The sequence below is a fragment of the Anas acuta genome, chromosome 18, assembly GCF_963932015.1.
Source record: "Anas acuta chromosome 18, bAnaAcu1.1, whole genome shotgun sequence".
Taxonomy (NCBI): domain Eukaryota; kingdom Metazoa; phylum Chordata; class Aves; order Anseriformes; family Anatidae; genus Anas; species Anas acuta.
The window spans coordinates 2,742,959-2,759,865 of record NC_088996.1 but is presented as its reverse complement, the minus strand read 5'-3'; the positions used below and the strand labels follow the sequence as shown (position 1 = coordinate 2,759,865).

General features: G+C 57.5%; 2 protein-coding genes across 4 annotated transcripts in view; both read left to right on the top strand.

Moving 5' to 3' along the window:
* Positions 1-16,907, top strand: part of ARHGAP44 (Rho GTPase activating protein 44) — a 288,621-nt gene that overhangs the window by 262,985 nt on the left and 8,729 nt on the right. The gene's annotated exons all lie outside the window — the stretch shown is intronic.
* PIK3R5 (phosphoinositide-3-kinase regulatory subunit 5) overlaps positions 7,864-16,907 on the top strand; it is a 57,450-nt gene continuing 48,406 nt past the window's right edge. For 2 of the 3 annotated variants that reach the window (XM_068654661.1, XM_068654656.1), the window contains exon 1: positions 7,864-7,998. The gene's annotated coding sequence lies outside the window, so the exon portion shown is untranslated. The remainder of the gene's footprint in view (positions 7,999-16,907) is intronic. The other variant, XM_068654659.1, reaches the window with a different exon arrangement.

Here is a 16,907-nt window from a genome sequence, read left to right as displayed (position 1 = left end):
CAGATCCCTCAGAGGACAAATTCCAGCTGTCCCCAGCTCACTGCTACCAAACACTGCACCAGGGTCTCACTGCTCCCTCCTGTCCCTGACACTGGTCACTTGGAGCTGTCCCCAGGTGTGTGGGCACAGACACAGAAAAATAGGACTTCTGTGAGATTCGATACACGGCGTCGGCTGTTCCTGTGCTGCCCCAAAATGCACAGCTGAAGGTGCACATCTCTGCACCGCCTGAGACCCGGAGAGCACAAAGAGTGACACAGCCACCCCTGCTGGCCTCCCGCTGACTGCTAGGCTTGGATTTACACTCACGGTAAAACACACGAATTGGCAAATCCGAGCCGAGAAATGCCAATGGATTTCCCGAGCACGGAACAGCCTTAAAATAAATGAGAATTAGAGCACCAGGGTGAAACCCACCCCTGGGGGAAGCGGAGTTAATTGAAGTTTAAAGATTTATGCGGGGCAGAGAGGCCGAGGGGGTCTCCTGCCCGGGGGAGGAGTGAGGGTCCTGCACTTGGTCCTCGCCCAGGGCTGCCCCCTGCAACTCCCCTTCTCCACCCTCCTGCCCCGTGCTCCCCGTGGGGGGGGCCCAGGGGCTGCTCCGGGGCTTTGCGTTGCCTGCACCAGCCCTTGGCAGAGATACTTTACCAGTATAAAAAGCTCCCAACTACTACGCGTTGCCTTGCAATGCGGTTTTTCAGCCTGGGGGAAATGTTGAATAGCGTTTCCTCCAGCTGACAAACAGGTCTTTTGTTCCTTCTCAATTTGGGGGACAAAAGGCCGCTCATGTTGCACCTTCCCCACCCTCCTGACTTGCTTTGCACCTGCCCCTGGGGCCTGAAAGGGAAAGGTTTAACATCCCAACAAACCTCCTGGGAGAGGACGGCTCCCAGCGACACCTTCCCGGCTGCGCACTTCTGCCTGTCCCCACCCCGGACCCTGGGCACTGCCACCTTCAGGGGCTGTGCTGGCTGCCTGCCCTGTCCCCGGCCCCATCCCCTGCCTTTCCCCACTTCCCTCCCCGGAGTTTCTGCAGCCTGGGGCTGGTGAAGGGGAGCAGCCTGCGGTGAGCACCTCCGAAAGAACAGGGAGGTGCCGTTGCCATCGCACTTTGCTCCCCAAGCCCCCAGCACCCTTTCATCCGCAAAATGCCAAACGTTAAATACACGGCCGAGGCATGTTTGAGTGAGCGAGGTTTCAGCAGCAGCTCAGGTGCTTCACCTGGAGGGGAGCTGGAAGTGCTCGCTGCCCGCTGGTTTCCCCGGGGCACGTCCTCAGGACACTGTCACCAGCTGTCCCCTGCCTCCCGCAGCCCCTGCGTGCTCCCAGCCGCTCAGGTCGGGCCCTCCCCAAACCTTTGCAGAAATCCCCTCCAGATGGTGTTGGCAGCAACTCTGTCCTTCCAGGAGGAGCGGGATGGCCCCAAAACCTTTCCCATCCCAGGCAGCAGCGACCTCAGATGCCTCGGTGCCGCGCGTCCCCGGCTGCAGCCCGCGGCTCGTTGCGCGGTGCCACCGCTGTCACCACGGGCCCTGCTGCCACCTGCCGGGCACCCAGCGCCCAGCTCGGGGAGCAGAAGGGCTGGGGAGCCCCGGGTGCCCCCGTCCCCAAAGGCTGGGCTGGCAGAAAGGCTTTGCCACCGGTTGTGGGGAGGGGCAGGAACCACCCGCGGCTCCTGCCTGCAGCTCTGATGTTGCGGCTTTGTTGCGGCTCGTCCATCACAAAATGAGCCTTGAAAATGTGCCTCTCCCGCAGGGTGGCGGAGAGGATGGCAGCCCCCCAAAGCTGCCCCCGGCCACTGCGCAGGGAGGGGGGCACGGCTGGGTGGCACCGCCTGGGGACCTGGTGGCCCCGGGTGGCAGCCAGGGCTCCTGGCACAGCGTGCTGGGGGCTCGGGGCTGCCTTGGCGTGCTGCCACCTCCACGTCTGACCGGGGGCTGCTGAGGGCTCCCCCCGGCTCCCCCCAGAGCAGCACACTGCACTGCCAGAGGCCCACCCGCTGCGGTGCGTTCCCACAGGACTTCTGCAGCCCCTCGGTGACACGGAGCGGGGTCAGCTGGGTACGGCCGCGGCTCCAGCCGCAGTGCCCGGAGCGTGTTCCCAAATCCAGGCTTTGGCACCCGAAGGCACCGATCGCTGCGGGGGGGCTCGGCGGGAGAGGGGATGCTCCAACACCGGGGTGCTGCGGGCTCAGGGGTGGCCGTGATAAAGCTCAGAGTGCTCGCAGCTGCCCTGGCACCCCACACCTCTCCTCCGTGCTGACCCCATGAAGCTGCTGGAGGCAGAGCCCCCCAGGTGGGTGCTGTCCGGGGGTGCAGGACCCCGGGTGGGTGCTGTCCGGGGTCGCACCCCCGGGTGTTGCTCAGCATCCAGCGCTGCAGTTCTGCGGCAGGACGCAGGGTGGAAGCCTCAGCCCGTGCAAAGCCAGCCCGCTGCCAGCCCAGGACTCTGCCCCTTTCCCCTGCCCCCTCCCAGGGGCCAGGAACAGCCCTGCTGCAAAGCCCTGGGGAAGCGGGCATGGGTGGAAGCTCCGAAAGGTCAGGAATAGGGGGTTCCAGCTTCGGGAGAGAGTTTTCGGCTGGGACAAAGCCGGCTCTCTGCATGCAAGGGGACTTCTTACAGGAGCGTCTTGCCCCAAGGGGTCGTGAAGTGAATCCCAGAGGCAGCAGCTCAGCAGGCACAGCCCGGTGTTGGAGCAGCTGAGCATCTTTACCTGCAAAATGGCAAACATCCAAAGTGAGTGGTGAGGAACGGCAGGGAAAGATTGTGCAAAGCAATCTGCTCAGCTCCACGCCGTGGAAAGCATGGTCCCTCGAGGTGTCTCCCCTCGGTTTCCATGTCAGCCCTGATTTCTGCACCCCTTTGTTTGTAGGAAAGGAGGACCCCATCCTGTTCCACACCTCTGTCATTCTGTGCCAGCTGCAAACCTGGTCCTATAAAGAGCACGGGCTGCTTGCGTAACAGCGCACAGCTCACCTGCAAACCCCAACCACGGTGTGGTGTGGCTGTGGGGGCAGCAGGGTGTGTGTGTGTGTGTGTGTGTGTGTGTGTCTCCTTTGCTCACAATCACCCCTGCGATTGTTAATATCACAGCGGGGAAGATGTTTGATTGCATCAGACTCCTTCCCAGATCGTTCCCTGGGTTTTCCTTCTCCCTGTGCAAGCACGGAGGGCTTCTAGCAAGCACCAGGTTGGCTTCGGGTGTGCTGAAGCCAGAGACTGAAATGGAAATGGTCCCGAGGGCTGCAGGGGAGCCAGGATCAGACCTTCTCTGTGGAAGAAGGGACTGGAGGTGGAAGGGAGCCAGGGTTTAGCAGGGGTTTGCTCCAGACACCCCACGCCCTGACTTGGCACACAAAGTCCACCTGCACAGGGCAGGAGAGTGTGGGTCAGACACAGTTTGAGTGGGAAGCACGAATGCTGAGGGCTCTCTGGAGCCCTCCACCCCCAGCCCCAAACCTTCAGCTCTTCGCAGGATCAGGTTGTTTAAGGTCACGTTTTCACCTCCTGCACGGAAGGCAGAAGGGGAAGGTCTGGGGTCAGGTCTGCCGCCACCAAAGCCTATGGCCCATTTTCGTTTCTCAAGGGTCAGATTCAGGTGGTGTTGAGCAATCTTTCAGTATCCTTTACATTGCACCAGAGAAATGAAAAACACAAGTCGTGGGAGGAACCAGCGCGAAAAAGCAGGTTCCCTTTTTGCTGGATCCTGCTTCCCCTTCCCTCTGAAGCTGTGCAGGCAGCGGGCACCCTGGGGTGCTGAGCCGGGGCTGTGGGGCTCTGTCATTGTGGGAACGGGCAGAGAAGGAAGCAACGGGCGCACCGAGAGCCTCTGCAGCCACGGGCAGAGCAGCCCCGGGTGCATCTCTGGGAGATGTGAATGGATCCTAAGGAGATGTGAGCACATCCCTGGGAGATGCGAACATATCCTAAAGAGATGTGAGCACAGCCTCAGGGGATGTGCTGGCTGCGGTCTGCAGCCGTTGCTCCGTGTTCATGGTCAACTCCAGCCTGATGACTTTGTGGCCTTTTTTTGGAGCTAAATTTTTGCATTTCCAATGTGTGGCTGGGCCTGAATCCATCAAGAACACCCCAGCACCTCTCTGGCTGAGAGGACATCCCGTCCCATAGCCGGCTTTGCTCCCTGCCCTGGTCATTCCCTGGCTAACGTTCAGCTGAGCCCTGCCCTGCTGCAGCCCAGGAGCTGCCACCAGGCTCCGGTGCTGTTTCTGTGCTGGCGTGACCCATGCAAGGATGATGTGCCAGTACCTCCTGCACTGAGCTGGGGTGGATTTGGGGTGGGGGAGAGGCTTCAGGGCAGATGCGGGACAGCATGGGGGAATTTGAGGTGGCGAAGGGAGATCACAGCCTGCACGGGGAGAGTTTCTGTCTGCAGAGGTGCTGCCCAGGGCGAGGGGACATTCCACCGGGCTTCCTGCAAAGGGTCAGCGGGGCCAGGGACACAGGCACGCAAAAACCCAGTGGAAAGCTGCTGCAGGAAGGGGGAAGCCTGCTTGGGACATTCGGGCAATTCCCAGCTCCTGAGCCTGCTGCTCTCCCCTCACTGAGACATGGGGACCCCTAAGCTGGGACGTGGACGAGCTGGGCGATGCATCTGTGTGATGGGGGGCAAATCCCTGGGGAGACAGGGGCTGTGGAAGGAGATTCCTCCCCTCTGCCCGCTGCGGCACCGGCTCAAGCCACCCGCAGCTGTCACTGCACCCACAGAGCTCCTTGTCCCTGAGGTCCCCATGCTGCTGTCTTCTGGGCAGATGGGAAGCACTGCTGTGGGGTGGGGGGCACAGGGGCACGCGGGCACAAGAAAAAAACATCATAGAAAAGGGGCATTTGCAGAGTGTCATTAATTGCTTGGTTTGTAACTTCGTGTTAAAACCTGTCCTGGTCTTGCTGCAGAAGTGGAGGTGGAGAACAGAGTTTGTTAGTGCCCCAACAGAAAGCTCAGCAACTGGTCTTGAAGCCCAAAAGATCTTTTTCCACCTAGATTTGAAGCATTTTTATCAATAGGACAATCCCAACTGAACTAATCACTCTGACTGGCAGCCATCAAGAATAAACATGCTTAGATGTAGCCTGTAACTCCAGTATTCTAAGCAGAAACTGATACTGCAATATTTGAGACAGAAAAACTGCCTTCCAGGAATTTCTCACACTGGTCTGGAAATGCTCCACACAGCTCAGCCTGAGCCGGCAGCGCGTGGTGGATTCAGGGACGCACGTCCCTGCCTGCTGGGACTGTGTCGGGCAGACAGGAGTGGGATGATCAGCCAAATTTCCAAGCACCCCTGCCAGCCAGGGGAGAGCCCATTTTGAGCAGGCAGGTGGTGTCTTGGGGTTGGTTTGGAGGAGGAGGAATGAAGCTAGAAGCTGGTAAAAGGAGATTGGGGTTTGTGAATTCACATTGCTGGAAATGAGAAAGGATTTGACGGAAGCAGACTGACCGGGGACTCACAGGGAGTGTTTACAGCCCACTGCCCCTCACACAGCCCAGTCCCTTTGCATGTGTCGGAAACCTGATTTGCTTAGAAATGTTTGCTATGGAAATCACTTTCTATCACCAAAGAGGTTTTGTGCAGCAATTACTCTGCTGGAGGAAGTATTCCAGGAGCTTCCACGAGTTGCTTTGGAGTCACTTGTGGAAAGTTTAAGCCTAAATGCTTTTATCTTTGAGTCCTGTATCTGCTCTTGAGCACCCTTTGGAGCAGAGGTGGTGTCCTGTGGACGTCTGGAAGTGGAGAGGTTGCCGGGTCCCCAGGCGGCACCCAGGCAGCAGCGCGATGGTGGCAAACCTCCACCTGGAGATCCGGGTGTGAACACCAGATCTCTGCTCCCTGAATCGATTTGCATGGGCGGGGGCTTTTCTGTCGCCTTCGCTGGAACTCAGTGTGGTACCGAGAACAGAGCGCAGCCTCAGCCACCCCGTCCTGAACCCTGGAGCATGGCACAGGTGTCCCCAGGGTCTCCTGACCTCAAATTAGAAAAACTCAGTGATAAGGAGGAGCACGGTGCTCAGGTCCCTCTGGAGCCCTTTCCCCCAGGTGGCTGCTCCAGCCCGGTGGCCACCACACTGCTGTTTGTCATCCTTGTCACTGTGCACTGCAGCAGAGGCAGGGCACGGCGCCTCCCTGCGCTGCTGCGCTTCCTTCCGCCCGGCACGAGCCCCCTGAGTCACCGGTTTTGGTAACTTCCTCGTGCTGCGTGCCCCGAGGAGCAAAACAAGCCGATGACGGCATGCACAGTGCATGGGGTGGGACCTGGAGGGACGGGGGGGACGCGTGGCAGCCCCAACAGCCTGAGCAGTGCGGCCTCTGCTGATCTTGCCTTCTGCCATCCCGATTCCTCTGGCTTGGGGATAAGCATGAAGGGATGGGGCTGAAATGTGGAGGTGGGATTGGAGCAGAAGGGATGCCAGAGGGCAGATTGGCATCCCCAAAACTGACACCGGGCTGGTGCCCAGCAGCCTTTCCCCACCCGACTGCCACCCTTCCCGGTCCTGTCCTTGCAGAGGCAGCAGTGCAGGGCGCTGCACCGCTCCCACCTCCCCTGCTCCACCTGGGTGCTGTGCTTTGCGAGGCAGGTGGCACCGTGACAGACACCAGACTTTCCCCTCTCTGTTATTTTTGCTGAATTTCTTCCGAATTGCCGGGGCGGCTCAGCTGGCGAAGGCCGAGCTCCGTCCCCTCACCGCAGGGTTTCACCCGGTGCGAGCCCCAGGGCGCTGCAGGGCGCGGGTGGCATCGGGGGCTCAGGGCGCAGCGTCCCACGAGACGTTGTACCGGGGATCAGCACTTACGGGGGATTTTGGCTCTGACTCTGGTTGCTTTTTTTAAAATTCACTGGAATCTCACTGCGAAACCCACATCTATTTCAGCGCCCGAGCGGTTTTCGAGTCTCAGAGCATCCGTAGCAGCGGTCACTCTCTTCTGAAAAACGAAAACCCGCAAGGAAACCCAGAGCTGGATCCTTGCTGCTGCCCACAACATCAGCTGGGCTGGATCCGGCCCCGTGCAGCAGAGACACCGTCGGAAAGACATCGGGGGAGAGCATTGCCTGTGGTCAATGCTGGCACGGGCCCTTTCTTAGGAGCTCCCTTGAAGGCACCAAGGAAAGGCCACTTCCAGGTGCCACCAGAGCAGCAAGCAGCAGTGTGTCCCCAGCCTGGTGTCACCCAGCCCAGCCATGGGTGGCTTCACAGTAATGGGGAGGTGCCGAGGGATTCTCCAGCAGGGAAAAGGGGATGAGCAGGGAGGGAAGGAGAACAGGGTCACATAGGGTGGAGGAGTGGAGGGGTGGAGGGATGGGGCAGCAGGGAGGTGGATGGAGGGACGGCTGTAGGGAGGGAAGAAGGGAGGGATGGAGGGAAGGATGGAGAGATGGAGAGAGGGATGGATAGAGGGGGATGGAGAAGTGGATGACTGGAGGGAGAGAAAGGGACTGATGGAGGCAAGGGGAGGTGGATTAATGAAGGGCTGGGTGGTTTGGTGGGTGGATGGATGGAAGAATGAGGTGTCAGAATGGCAGATGGATGAAGGGATGGATAGATGGGTGAAAGGAAGGAGAAGGTTATGAAGGGAGCGGTAGATGAATAGAAGAACAGATGAATGGAAGAGAAAGGGGGGACAGAGTGGGTGGGTGGATGGATGGATGGAGGGATGCAGTGGTGGATGGATGGATGGATGGGTGGATGGAGGGATTAAGGGATGGATGGAGGGATGGAGGAGTGGACGGAGGGGTGGGTGTCTGAGCGGTCGGATAGTTGGATGGAGGGGGCGGTGTGCGGGTGGAGGAAGCGGCGGCCGGGCGGGCGGAGGTGCGGGCGGGGCCGGGGCCGGCCGGGCCACACGTGCGGGGCGGGTCCCGCCGCCGGCCCCTCCCGCCCGCCCGCCCGGTGCCGCCGGTGCCGCCCGCGGGGAGCGCAGCGCAGCGGAGCCCGGCGGGGAGCCCGAGGATGGGCAGGGAGCGACGGCGGCAGCCGCCCTCCAGGTGGGGACCCCCGGGGCCGGGAGCGGGGGCGCTGCAGCCCCCCGGGGGCGGGGGGGGTGTCGGTGTAACCGGAGGGGGCCGCGCCCCCTGAGTGTGACCGGGAGCAGGTTGTAACCGAGGGGATCTGTCCGCACGGTGGATCTAGGGGGGCGTCCTTGTAACAGGGGTGTCCGTGTAACTGAGGGGTCGGTGGGTGCTGGGGGGGTGTGTGTGTGATGTGGGGGGGTGAGGGGGCTTCTAAGTGGGGTGTCCAAACAACTGCGTGGGGGCAATGTTCCCCCATGGAACTGGAGACCCCCTTCAGCTGGGAGGGGTGTGTGTGCCCTGGGGGGGCCCCTCTGGCTGACCCCGCAGGGGGGTTCCCTGAGGTCCCTGCAACCCCGGGGAGGACCCTGCACCCGTTGGTGGGGGTCACCCTATGGCCCCAGGGTGGGGGGTCCCCTTGCAGGCTGGGAAGGGTGCACCCCCCACCTTGCCTCTATCTGGCTCCCTTGGCAGCTTGGGAGGGTCTGTGGCCAGGAGCAGCTTGTTGTGCCCGCTGGTGGGGACGGGGCCCCACTGCCGTGACTCATTTCTGGACTGCGTGCTCTTGTTTTTCTCCTGCTGCCCCACAGAGCTGCTGCCTGGGGCCCAGGTGTGGAGCTCGGCCCCCAGGGACCACCCCACAGCTCATGGGTCCCCGGGAAATCCCAGGGGCTCTCCGGCACCCGGCTGGAGTTTTGGCAGAGTCTCTGGCGGGGGTGGCAGTGAGTCACCTGGTGTCACCGGGAGCTCCCCCTGCCAGGCTGGAAGGACCCAGTGCCCTCAGGTCACTTGCTGCTCCTCGCACCCTCGGGACCCCGGCGTCCCCTCAGCCCAGCAGGGCAGCGATGTGACCCTGGCAGGGCTTTGCTGTGGCAACAGGATGTGGTTTGGGATGTGACAAGCCCAGCGGCATGTCATCCCTCCGGCACTGGTGTCCGGACACGCGCCAACCCTGAGATGTCCTCGTGCTGCTTTGCACACTGGCCTGTGCCGATGCTCGTGCCCAGGAAGGAGCATTTTGGTCGGGTGTTTCCATGGCCTTGTAGTGCCACCAGCGGTCCCCATTTAGTGGCCAGCACTGACCAGGGGGCGCACGGATCCAGCCTGGCCTCCTGCCCTGCTCACTTCTGCAGCAAGCTCCACAAAAAGATGTTTAGCTGCTTTGGATGGTGTAAGCCCTAGGGGAGGAAAAGGCCAGGCTGACTCAAATCACTAACGAAAGCGGGAGAAAAGAGATTTCAGACCTTTGTTTTCATGTTTATTAAAATCTCACTGTTACCCCAGCACCCGTTAGCTTTGCTGGTAGCTTGTTTTCGGTGCTGATGTTGCTACTCTGAATGCAGCGAAAACATGCTCAGGCAGCTGCAGGCTGCTGCTGCTTATCCTGTTGTTGAAGGGGCTGAGGCTAAGCAGCTGCAATTTATTTAGGTTTTCGATGTGTAGTAATTTTCTAAATCTTGGTTAGATGCAGAGGCTGCGGACTCCAGGGATGTGCAGGATGTCGGTGCTTTGGTTTTTGTGTGTGTGTGCTGGGGATGGGTCTGCTTGGCTGTTTCATGCTCATAGCAAAAAAATTGGATGGAGTTGCAAATTGTTTCCGCAACACAATCGCGAAGTGTTTTGGAACTGCGGGTGTTGCTCAGATTAGAGCATAAACCTAGAAAGATGAGAGGATAAAGGGCGAGAGCCTAGCAGCAGTGGTTGCAGCTGTTGCATCCCTCGGTTACAGCGACTGCAGGAGGTTGGAGGGCGACAGCCGGGGCGCATCCTCTGGAGCTGGGCTGGAGGGTGCCCTGCAGGTGTCCGGGCAGTGCACAGCACGGTTTGCAGCACTGTGAGCTGGAGGTGTGCATGGTCCAGGGCTGGGTTAGCCTTGTGCTGTGGTCCTGCCGGCAAACAGTGGGGATGCTCGCTGCGCCTTGCTGCACCTCCAGCACTCTCCTGCAGCTCCACAGCCCGACAGGGGCAGGGGGAAGAGGGGACGGCTGAAGTGCTGGAGATGATTTGCAGAGGGAGAAGCTGTCACAGCAGGGTGGATGGGTTTGGGGTAGGGGCTCTTCACTAGTGCTGCAGGCTCTGGTGCTGTAGGATGGTGCAGCTGGCCAGACCCTTCTCCCCTCACCCCTGCAGATCAGGGCACCCCAATCTGGGGAAAAGCAAACCAAAACTGTCACCTCGTGCCTTTTGCTGAACGTGAAAATCAAGATGTGAGTTTTGTACCGAGAAAGAAGAACTGAATCCAGATGAAAGCACTGGAGAGAAGTGCTGTACACTGCCCCAGCAGAGCATGCTGCCCGCGCCGCAGTGGCCCTCAGGGCTGAGGGATGTGGCGGTGGCTTTGCCGTCAGCACGATGCTCCAGCCGTGATGGGGACCAGGCTGTGACACCCTTGTAATGATGCAGGGACTGCTGCAGGCTTGCCATGCCGTAGCTCACCTGGGACAGTTTCAACTTCTCTTTTTGGGAGACCACTGAGCTGTTCCTGCTTCGGGGCTGCCTGTTTTTGCTTTATTATTTTGCAAGTGGAAAATGTGCATGAATTTTCTGGGGGAAAGCCGCTCAGGTGAGTGCCCCAAGGATGGTTTTGAGTGAGGAGAGTCTCCTGCTGTTTCTAAACTCCTCTTGTCTCTGCCTTGAACTTGCCCTGGGCAGTAAGTAGGGGTAAGTTCCCTATGGAAACTGTGCCCCCCACAGGCACTGCATCATAGCCCAGCGCTTTGCAGCCGTGCTCACCTGACGGGGAGGTGTTTGGGGCTGGAGATGTCATTCCTGATTGCAGTGGAGAAAGATGTGACCTGTGAATGTGACCCAGGTTCTGCTGTTCATGCTCTTTCTCTGCTCTTCTGCTTCCCTAAGAGGCTCAGTATTGCGGGACTCCTGGCATGGCTGGAGGTGGTGTGGGGTCACCTTTGTCCCCTCTCCATTGCCAGCCCTGTCATTGCAAGGTGCCCACCCACCCAAAGCCATCACTGGAGGTCTCCAGAAACCACCCAGGACCGTGTCCTTCCCATGTTGTGTGCGTTCAAGTGGGGGTTTGCTCTCCTGAAGGCACAGCTGGTTATGGAGTCAACGTGCCACGGGCACAATGCACACGAGGGTGTGGGCAGGACCCTCCACCAGCACCCACGCTGGCACCGAGCCCTCTCCAGCCGCCTGGGTGGGAGATTGGGGAGAAGCTCGGTGCCTTTCTCAGCACGGGGACTGAAACCCCCTGAAAACCAGCGTTCCCTTCCTTATGATCTCGTCTTTGGCCGCCAATTAACACAACGTGAGAACTTGTCTCCCCAGTGACATGTCTGTATGACTCCTCGGATGCGTTAATTGCAGGGTTTTCAGCAGCCGGAGCGCGATGAAATGGTAATTGTTGTGCTTGTGCGCCGTGCGGTAACGAAAAGACGCGGCTCTTTGGCAAAGCTTAATTAGGAAATAGGGACACTGTCAGGAATGGCTCTGCGATGCGATTTTCCTAATGAAAGCTACTGAATAGGCAGCCTTGTAATGAAGAACAGGCTCACGAGGGGTACTGCCAATTGCTCTTCTCTAGTGTTAATTTTGTATTTCCTCCCCATTGTTTCTAATACCCTCTTGGAAAAGCTTGTAGATAAAATGCTTTATTTTCTTACGGCTCGTATCCTGTTTGGCAAGCCGTGATTATAGCGTGTGCATCTGGAATACATGAGTGGACAGGCGTGAGCTCCTTCAGACCCGTTCATCTCTGATTTCAAGCCCTGCCATTGAAGGAAAAGGAAAAAAAAAAGCCACCTCGGCTTGCGGTTGGGTGATCTGCTCCCTCGCTGCGGCCTGGCCATGCTGCAGGAGCTGGAGATGCTCGGCTGCTTTTGCAGAAGGCAGCAGGAGGAGAGCTGGCTCCGAGGGGTGCGAAGGCAGCGTGATGCTGCGGGCGTTTGGCGGGGTTTCATGTTCGAGGCTTGCCTGTTTTCGGCTCAGATGTGCTCCCCTCTCAAGCGTGATTGCTGTATTTAACCTGCCCCATCTGAGAGTTCACCCAGGTTCCAGTCTCCTGCTGGTAAGAAAGAGCCCAGCGGCCGGATCCTGCCTGGGACAGCTGCGTGGTTCAGCGCCCCCACCTGCACCGTGCCCTTCCCGTAACGGGGCCGGGCGAGCACCGGGTGCTGGAGCAGGCTCCAGCGCTGCCTCCCAGCTGTGCTGAGCAGTGAAGAGTGCTGCAGATGGTTTTGGCCGACAGATGTGAGCACAACCCCACTGCTGAGTTAAAAGCAGAATTAGAAAATGCTACCTGGCTGGATGATGCTGTGGGGCTGTGACAATGCTTAATGACTCCATGCTGTTGGGAACCGTTCCTGGCTCAATGGGAATGGGGCTTGGTTTTCCCTTAAATGCTTTGTTTCTTTGCTTAAAATTCTGGTAGTGCTTGGGGTGAGAGCAGCTCCTGAAGTGCTGCTGGTCCTCATTTTGGGTGGCGGTAAGCAGAAGTGAGCAGCTCATGTGACGAGGGCGCCTGGGAATGCAGGGCGTGCTGGAGCATTGTCCCCCCACAGTCATGATGTCAGCCTTGAGCCTGATCTTGTGACTGTCTTTAACAGTGCTGTGATAGGGAATCTGTCTCCCTTTTTATCTTGTGTCGGAGGGTTTGGGGCTGTAACATCAAGGCATTTAAAATATTCATCCTAAAGCCGTGTTAATGTTCAAACACAGCACATGGGTGTATGTCTGGTGTGTGCACGCTTAGGAAGGACGGTGTTGTCTTGAACTTGCAAAAGTGTTTTTCATCCCTTCCACAAAGGCCTATTCTTTTTTCTTTTTTTTTTTTTTTTTTTTTTTTGTCTCAAATTAGGATGAAATATTTCCCCTTTCAGCTGCTTCCCCCAACGCTGTGTCTATTTAAACCCTCGGCTCAGAGGCTTCTCTGCAAACAAGCTCTCGTCCTTTCAGGTGGCATTTCCCTTTTCTCATTGTTTCTGGCAATCTGTACATGTGAAACTTCACAAATGTTTCTTCATTCTTGGTGTCCTTGTGTTGATAAACCTTGCAAATCGCTGCACGCACGTGGCTGTGCGTATGCACCGGTTACGGTGGCGCTCGGGGCACGGGTGCTTGGTGTGTGACCGAGCGGTCTCCAGCCCTGCAGACCCAGCCTTGGGTGACCTCACTGCTGCTCCTTGGACATGGCTGTGAGTCCTGCTCATCTCGGAGGCCTTCTGCTTGAGGTTTGCCTCCCTGGATCAATTTGCTGGATTGCAATCCATCCCACCAAGCCTGAAGTCCCCAAAGGGCTGCTCTTTAGATGCAAATTACTCTCGGTCTGAATGCTGGGGGGTGTTTGATCCTTTAGGGAACTTGGGCAGAGTCAAGAAGTGTCTGTGTGGGTCTAAGTCCATGTTTGCTGGGCACGCAGCACACCTGGAGCCTGGGGACCTTGTTCGTGGTGGCCCCTGAGCTGCTGACTCACAGCACTGGGCACTGGTGGGTGTTCGACAACCTCCCACCGGGGGTCTCTAACCAGGACACCATCACCAGCTGTAGGATGATGCTGTGGGGCGAGGGGGGAAGCCTTTGGCTCTGTGGAAACTGCTTAGGAGTCTCCATCAAGCCACTTCCCAGGAACTCGGCTCCTTGTGAAGAGCTGGCATGAGGGCTGTGCGATGCCACCACCCATCCTGGGAGGAACCAAGGGCTGGAAGGCATTCAGGATGCATGTGCCATGTGAGTTTGTGCACCTTTTGCTCCTGTGGTGTGTCACTGGGAGGATCTGATGACTTGTCCTGCACGTCGGAGCTGGTCAGGGCTGTGCCTACCTGGCTGGAGGCGATTTGGGGATGGATGGAGTCCTCTGTGCCACTTGTGGTGGCACGTCACCTTCAAATACATTCAGTGAGCCAGGGAGAAGGGATACAGAGTGGTGGATAGGGCCTTCATGTGGAGAAGAGGATTCCTCTTGGCTTGTCTTCTCCATGGCTTTTTGGGCTGGTGAAGGTGTTGCTCTGGTGGCCATACTAGGCCAGACCAAAGGATGGTCCAGCTCAGGGTTCTGCCCTCAGCGAGGGAGAGCTCAGGGTCTTGGAGCTCACCCACCACTGCGGGACTGCCAGAAGAGCTCTGGTCCCAGCACCTTCCCTTTGTGCAGCCCTTCCTCATCCAGACCTTCAGGGTTTGGTACATCTGGGGTGCTGTGGTGCCTTCCAGCACAGCTTGGGCCTGCTTCTTCCCAGAGGTGAACACAAGGCTTGGAAAGGCTTCATGCCATGGGCTTGTCACTTCTCCCTACAATGGAAAATGCAGAAGCTGCTGCAGTATTTCAGTGTTTTAAGGTGCTTGAAGATGCTTGCGGCTGAACAGCATGGTGGGGCTGGCATCCTGCTGTCGGCTGGACATGCAGCCCTCTGTGGTCTATCTCCTCACCTGGAGATTCCCTTCCTTCTCATGACTGTGATGGTGCTGCAGTTGTACCGGTGGTTCCTCTGGTCAAAGTAGGGCTCAGACCTGTCCCTGAGCTTCGGAAGTGAGTGTCAGTCACTGCCTCGCTGCCCCAGGCTGATGGGGAATGGCCAAAGCTGTCCTCGCCATCATCTGTCTTTTGTGGAGCTGGAGCCAGCGGTGCTGGAAGCAAATCTGAAGTTTTTGGGCAACCAAGCCAGGGACTGAAAAGGCTCCTGGGTTCCCAGCAGGGCCTCCACAATGGCAGGAAGTAACTTCTAAAGCTTCCTTTGGATACACAGGGCCTTGGGGGAAAGATTTACTTGCTTGTTTATGCTGTAAGTTAATCTATTTAGTGGGCTTGGCATTAAAGCTCACAAAAAGCCCTCTGAAATGGTCACGCTGCTTGTGTGTAGTGCTTTGTCTCTCACTTGCTTTGTTTCACAGCTGGAGTAGTTAAGCAGAGAGGGAGCCAATTGAAATCTCACGTGTAAACTTGTTTTTCCAAATAGGCTGAAGAAATTAGCATCGTCTCTCGCTGTGGCACAGGGGGAAGGCAGCGTGGGGCAGAGGTTGGGGTCTCCACCGTGGGGGACTCCTGGTTGTGTGGGCTCTGTGCTGCTTTGCTCAGCTGGGGGATGGGGAAGGTCCTGGACCCGGCTGGGGATAAAGATACTTTTGGAATGGCAAAAAGTACGCAAAAGGAATCCCCCCAGAAATACTGAGCTGTTACTCAGCATAGCAGAGTAACATGACGGTTATTTGGGGGTGGACAAGAAGTCTTAGGGAGAGTTTGGAGAGGCAGAAGAAAGTGCCGAGTCAGTGGAACAACGAATAGCTGATGGTGATTTTTTGTGATAAGGCAGTATCACTGTTTCCACTTGTTTGATGCTGTTCTAAATGTGATAGTGCACCCACGTGTAACCTTCCACAGGAAAAGTGTTTGTTTTCCCCAAGGGTCATGCCTGAAGAAGTCCCACGTGCCCAGTGGTGGCCCAAGGCAGCACGTGGGACACCTGGGGTTGGGTCTCATGCCCAGAGGTAGCCAGCACCAGGCTCCCTTCCAGGCTGGAGATGTGGTTGCATGGTTTTGGGAGGGTCTCTTTGCTAGGCATGGGAGTGCCTGGAGTCTTGTCCCCTCTGCCCCATGTGTGTGGCCCCCAGAACCCTCCCAAAGGGACCTGTTGCGTTGTCCCACCGGCTTGCAGCCACACCAGTGAGCGTCGGGAGGAACGGAACCAGTTGATACTCTAAGTCGTGTTCTTCCCTTCCTTCTTGGCAAGGGCAGCTTGGCTCACCACCTTTTTTTGTGGGAAGCACCTTTTTCCTCTAAATTCTGCATTTGCTGATTTTTTCCCTCCCCCAGTTGTCTCCTGTGACACACAGACGCGGCTTTCCCAACTTCCACGTCCCCACAGAGCAGCCTCAGTGCCCCCGAGGTGCACGCTGCCAGTACTCAGTGCCCAGCCAGGCTCTGCTGAAGACCATCGCCGTCTCCAACCTAAATCTTCCTGGGGCTTCGCTTGTCACCGAGCTTGTAATCAGCTGCGGTGTTGGGTGAAACTTCAGCCTTCGCTCTCGGGATAAGGGGTGATAGGAACTAAAATTAACTCTTGCATCATGTGGTGAGGGGTTTTCATAATCAATGCCAGGAACAAGCACGTTTCCTCTCTGAGGAGTGAGTATGTCTAACTGGCCTTTTCTTACTCAGATCAGATCTGTGTAATTTCTGCTGATTTTTAATGAGAAGAAGCAGCTTCTCTTACCCTGGCTGAGTTCTGCCGAGCCCATGCAGTCTTTTGAGTGGTCGTGGGTGGGGCTGTGGTTGCTGATGTCCTGGCCCAGCCATCTGTGCCTGGCAGAGTCTGGCCAAGGGCAGCGTTCGGGTACCAGGGAGGTGCAGGCGCTGCAGGTGGCAGAGCTGCTACTGCCAGCACATGCAAGAGGAGAGGTCAGTTTGGCCTCTGAGAGAAGCTTGAGGTGCTGACACCCACTGGCCTTGGTCTGGTGTTTTGGATGGTGAGGAAAGCGTTGACAGAGAAGAGATAAAAGGAAGCATGGAATAAAGCTGGATTTTTTTTTTTTTTAAGGAAGTTACTTTTTGGTGTTGCGATGTACTTTACAATGGTGAAATCCAAGAAATTCCACAGACTTCTGGGTCCTCACCTGCCTAGGGGCAGGAGGATTGAAAAGGTGATGGGGACGGAAGGCTGCAAGACTGGCAGGGCCACTGGGTGTCTCTCCCTGGCCTCGGGCAGGGGCCACTTGGCTCATGTCACTCGATTCAAGTCTGTTGCTGCTTTTTCTGCCCTTAAGAACATGGGTACAGACAATTCTCCTCCTCTTTACAGCAGCCTTTTTTGTGATTGCATTTATCCCATTTTCCGCTCCCAGCAGGGCGTGTTTTCTCCCTGTCCTGCAATTTGAAGCTTGTCTTTCAGCATCTCCAGGAGTGGGACTTTTGCAGTTTCCTTCAGAAATCACTGCAA